The sequence below is a fragment of the Melospiza georgiana genome, chromosome 24, assembly GCF_028018845.1.
Source record: "Melospiza georgiana isolate bMelGeo1 chromosome 24, bMelGeo1.pri, whole genome shotgun sequence".
NCBI lineage: Eukaryota > Metazoa > Chordata > Aves > Passeriformes > Passerellidae > Melospiza > Melospiza georgiana.
This window is the reverse complement of record NC_080453.1, coordinates 3,419,176-3,425,175: the sequence shown is the minus strand read 5'-3', so window position 1 is coordinate 3,425,175 and position 6,000 is coordinate 3,419,176.

The window sequence follows — 6,000 nt, the reverse complement described above, 5'->3', positions numbered from 1 at the left end:
CCAAATGCACTCAGAATTGACTTGGGGATGAAGAATTCTCTGAGAATAGCAAAGGAAGAAATTCATTTCACCTGCCTACACAAGTCTGTGGATGCACAGAGGGGACAAGAAACCTGTGCCCTGTCACACCCACTGGGGTTCAGCAGTAAAAACCATCCCATGGGAGCAAAAAGGGCTGAAAGGGACATGGAGCTGGGGAAAGCACCCAGAATCAGGTGATGTGGGGCTGATATTTTTGTTCCTCAATCTCTCATCTCTCCTCACACTGCCATCTGTACAAAGCACACATTGTACATATGGGATTTTTATTCACACGCTTCGGGGAGCTGGATTATTCCCAGTGATTTCAGCTCCTTCCCTTCAATATCTAGGAAAAATAATGCCTTTCTGGAGAACATTCTTGTCAAAGCATCAAAACAATGTTCACTTCCCATTGTTTCTGTGCATTTCTGTTGCACAAACACTGCTTTTCATCTCCCTTCTGTTTCCTGTGCTTCTGCCTGGCTTTGCACGATTGCTGAGCCCGACTGTGCCTGGCCTGGGCACTCTGTGCCCACTGCAGGATCACAGAATGACCCAGGGACTCTGCAGAGCTGTCCTTGTTTCAGAAGGAGCCAGCAATGGGTCCTCTGGGAGGTGCTTCAGTGCTGACCACACTCCAGGCTGAAAATATTCCAGCTCTGGGCTGGTCCAACAGCACGGGCAGCAGGAGAGGGACTGGGGCTCTGCCCCTGTGCTCAGGTGAGACCCCACCTGCAGAGCTGCCCCAGCCCTGGGGATTCCAACACCAGGAGGAGCTGGAGCTGCTGGAGTCAGTCCAGGGGAGGCTCCAGGATCATCAGAGGGATGGAGCAGCTCTGCTGGGAGGAAAGGCTGGGAGAGCTGGGGGTGCTGCCCTGGAGAGGAGAAGGCTCCAGGCAGAGCTCAGAGCCCTTGCAGGGCCTGAAGGGGCTCCAGGAGAGCTGCAGAGGGACTGGGGACAAGGATGGAGGGACAGGAGCCAGGGAATGGCTGCCAGTGCCAGAGGGCAGGGCTGGATGGGATCTTGGCAATTGGGAATTGTTCCCTGGCAGGGTGGGCAGGGGCTGGGCTGGAATTGCCAGAGCAGCTGTGGCTGCCCCTGGAGCCCTGGCAGTGCCCAGGGCCAGGCTGGGCATTGGGGCTGGCAGCACCTGGCACAGTGGCAGGTGTTCCTGCCATGGCAGGGCTGGCACTGGGTGGGCTTTCAGGTCCTCCCCAACCCAACCCACTCTGGGATTCTGTGATTTAAAAATGGAGCTGTGGAGGTACCAGGGAATCCACAGCTGGAGCTGGGAGGTGTTTGCCTGCAAGAACTTCCCAGCCTCGGAAATGAGAAGAGATGGGAGGGGATCCTTTGGGCCCCCTCAGAGGCAAGGCCAGCAGCAGGAGCCCCTGAGAGCCACTGCCACCCTGGGCTCAGCATTGCCCTGCCCTGGGCAGCCACCAGTGCCACAGAGGAGCAGCAATCTGCCAAAACCTAAATAGAAACATTTCTGGGGAACTGGAGGGGAAAACAACGCCCCAGACAGCGTTTGTGGAGTCCATAAATCCACGTGCTGATAAATTACCATGGAAAGTGCCTCTCACAGACACAGAATCCTGATCCACAGGGGCAGCTGATGATAATGACTGCACAGGTTGTTGCTACCCGAGCACAACCAGTCTATTTTTCTCTTTTATGACTCTCCACTCTCAGGAATGCATCCATCAGGAAAAGAACTCCTGTTTAATGCCGATCCCTTTGGTGGGCAGCCAAGTGGCAGTGCCACGCTGGCTGTGCCTGTGGCTCAGGAGCTGAGCTCAGGATTAACAACAAACAGCTTTGCTGCTCTGTCTCCTGCTCTGTGCTGAGCCCTGGACAAGCTGAAAATCCTTCCTTCCTTCCTTCCTTCCTTCCTTCCTTCCTTCCTTCCTTCCTTCCTTCCTTCCTTCCTTCCTTCCTTCCTTCCTTCCTTCCTTCCTTCCTTCCTTCCTTCCTTCCTTCCTTCCTTCCTTCCTTCCTCCCTTCCTCCCTTCCTCCCTTCCTCCCTCCCTCCCTTCCTCCCTCCCTCCCTTCTTTCCCTCCCATTTGGTGCTCTGTGAGTGCCAAATCCCCTCCTACTGCCTCTCACCCCAGGAATTAGCACAGGAACTTCCTGCTGCTCCTCTGTTCTCCTCCCCGAGATGGGTTGAGGTGATGAAAGGAGAGCTGAGCAGTTGCTTCTGACCCTTCAGACCTTCTGCCCCTGCTCTGGGTGATTTTTCCAGCCCTATCCATGGGGATCAGGAGGAATGTTGGCAACACTGCTGCCTTCACCGCTGGTTTGTTTAATTAACAGCTCTCGTTTTGGACTGCTCTGCACCAAAAGCTCCCTGGCTTGGGTGAAATGGTGTTAAAAACTCCGACAGTTGTTCAGCAGCAGGGTGTCATGTCCAAAAGCACTGAGAAAAGAGCCCTGGCGGGCTGTTCATCAGCCTGCTCTGCCAGTGCTGTGTTTTGGATGGATTTTGGATGGATTTTGGGTGGATTTTGGATGCTGATTCATCACCCCACAGCAGGGACCTGCAGGCCCACCCTGTTTGAAGCCCAACTTGAGCAGCACCATGAGAGAAACACCTCCAGCCCAGTGGCCTCCCCAGCCCCAAGGGGAAAGAGGTGTAAGGACGAATTTTGGGATGAATTCTGGAGGGGCAGCTCCAGCTCCTGAATGCATTCAAAATGCATCCCCAAATTTCCTTCAACAAATCATATAATCACAGGATGGTTTGGATTGGAGGGGACTTTAAAGCCAGACTCTTTCCACCCCTGCCATGGCAGGGGCACCTCCCACTGTCCCAGGCTGCTCCAAGCCCTGTCCAGCCTGGCCTGGGGCACTGCCAGGGATCCAGGGGCAGCCACAGCTGCTCTGGGCACAGTTCCAGCTCTCCCCACCCTCACAGTAAATTATGAGTTTACTTTTTCTTTTATTGGATTTTTCTCTGGCATTTCATATTTTTTTTCTTCACCTTCTGCTGTGTGGTCACCTGTATAATTTCTTCTGCTGCTCTGGGAGGGCTGTGAGGAGCTGATGCTTTGCAAAGGAAAGCTGTGACTTCCCTGGACACAGAGACATGAGGAGGAGTGGGGGATGATGATATGGATCATTATCAGCAGGCTTGTAGGAGAATCATGGGAGCTGACAGTGGTGGATTGGAGAAGATGTTTACAAGATAAATAACAGCAACAATTGCATTGGAGCCACTGACTCAGAAATAAGAACAGGGATATTTTTCCAGCCAGGAGATGACACATTTGATGTTGGCTCCCAGTTCCACGTGCACGTGGCACAGCACTAGGGTGAGGCTCTCTCTGCCTGCTGCAGCAGAGTGCTTTGGTTTGATTTGATTTCCAAGCCAAGAGGAGCACTGGGATGAGCTCCTGCTGCTGACCCTCAGCTGAGGGACACAAACTGAGCTCAGCCTGTGGAGCTCCAGGTCCTGCCCAGACCTGGACAACAAACAGATCTGTCACAGATATCTTTTATGAAAAATTATGAGATTTTTCATTTTGAGGAGCTGAGAAGCTTCAAGAACAAAATGTAAACATTGATTATCTGCTGCTATGGAATGCAACAGGTGCATCTGGGATTGGTCTCATGTGGTTGTTTCTAATTAATGGCCAATCACAGTCAGCTGGCTTGGACTCTGTCCCAGACACAAGCCTTTGTTATCATTCTTTCTTTTCCTATTCTTAGCCAGCCTTCTGATGAAATCCTTTCTTCTATTCTTTCAGTATAGTTTTAATATAATATATATCATAAAATAATAAATCAGCCTTCTGAAACATGGAGTCAGATCCTCATCTCTTCCCTCATCCTCAGACCCCTATAAACACAGTCTCACAGATCCCTGTGCCAGTGCTCAGGTGTGTGCTGGGTCTGTGCTCCAGCCGATGTTTTATTAAATCCCAGCTGCAGGACAGACACAAAGCCCAGCCTGGCTGAGGCACAGCTGATTTCTCTGTTTCACAAGGGCCAGAACCTCGGGGTATTTTTTTGTTACCGTTGTTGTTGCTGCTGCTCAAATCTCTGAAGCCAAAGCCAGTGACCCATCATCCCCCTTGTAAACATTCCCCTCTCTGCTGCTCAGTGCTGACACAGGACTGAGCCCTCCAGGCCTCCCCGCTTCTGAATCATCTTTGTTTTCCCTGCAACCTTCTCCTCCTCCCAAAACATCGCTGTGGGCTCAGCAGAGAAGTTAAAGATTGTTGAAATGTAGGAATGAATGGTTTATCTACTGCTGCTGCAGCCTGTCCTGGATGAGCAATTCTTAAAAATGTATTTTTAACATGGCTTTAAATGTGTTTTATGTTGGACTGAACCTACTTTATGTGGCATTTTCTGGATTTGGGATTGCTCTGTTCCATCCCATTCTCTGCCTCAGCTCCTTTTCATTAATTTCACCTCCACAGGGTTAAAGAATGTGTGATCCTGGACAAGAAAGCAGCAAAAATTCTAAAAAATTCTAATTAAAATCCTAATTGATAATCAGGGAATCCTGGAATGGTTTGGACTGGAAGTGACCATAAATCCCACCCAGTGCCACCCCTGCCATGGCAGGGACACCTCCCACTGTGCCAGGTGCTCCAGCCTGGCCTTGGGCACTGCCAGGGCTCCAGGGGCAGCCACAGCTGCTCTGGGAATTTCATTCCATGGCCTCACCACCCTGCCAGAGAAAAATACCCAGCCTAAACTTCTCTGTTTAGTGTGTTTATTACTTTATTATTTATTATCAGGAAAGATCTTACAAAAGGCAAAGCAAATCCAACACGTTCAGCTTAGAAAGGAGTGCTGCCAAACCAGGGCACTCACTGGCTGGAAATGGGTTAAACCCCTGGAGCTGCAGCTCTCCCCCAGCTGGGGCTTGGACCATCTCCTCAGGAGCGGGGTGGGAATTATTTGCCTGGCTGGAGACAGCCCTGGTGCAATTCCCGCTGCTGTGAAGCAGGACATGAGCGAGGTGTCAGTAACAGCTCCTTTGGCAGGAAAATTCCTGAGCTGGAACAGAGCTGACAAATTCTGAGGCAGCTCCGTGCAAAGCAGGATCAGGTTATTGTGCTGAAGGAGCAGGAGTCCAGGGGAGGAGCAAAGGGGCCAATTCTCCTGCAATTCAAATAAATGAATGTTCTCTCCAAGCCTCAGATCCTTGTGAGCAGAGCCTGGAACATCCCAGAGAATGGATGGCACCCCAGGCACCACAGAATGGCCCCCTGGAAAGGTGAGTGACACAGAATCCCAAAATTATTGGGGTTGGAAAGGACCTTTGGGATCACTGGGTCCAAGCTGTGACCTGACACCCCCTGGTCCCAGCCCAGGGCACTGAGTGCCAGATCCAGGCCTTCCTTAAACACCTCCAAACCTCCCTGGGCAGGATGCCCAACCACCATTTCTGGGAAGGAATTCTTCCCAACCTCCAGCCTAACCCTGCCCTGGTGCAGCCAATGACATCCCCATGTCCTGAGCCCAAATCCTGGAGGATCCCAGGCCCTCCTGCAGCTCCCATTTCATCCTGTCTCAGAATCTCTGCTGCTCACAGTGACTCTGAGATCCATACAAGTCTCTTTTCCCAACCCAGCAGTTGAAGAAGGAGTCAGGATTTCTCGACTCTGGTTCTCAAGGTTGTTTGTTATTTCTTATCTGTAACATTCTTTCCCTGGCCTGCTGAGGTCTGTCCAGCAGGTCAGACAGAGGCACACTGACTGCCCTCAGAGGCAGTGTTATCTTTTTATACTAAAAACTACATGTACATTATTTACAATAACTTCTCAATACCTATCACCTGTATTAGACAGTCAGTTCCTACCTTAAACCAATCCAAAAATGCCAGCATCACACAGACCATGGAGGCTGGGAAGAAGAAAGAAGAATGACAGAGCACACCCAAATTCCTTCATGTTGGGACCCCGAGCTCCCCTTCTAAAAACCCCAAAAAATCTACTTGTCACTCTGTGACAAAGTAACT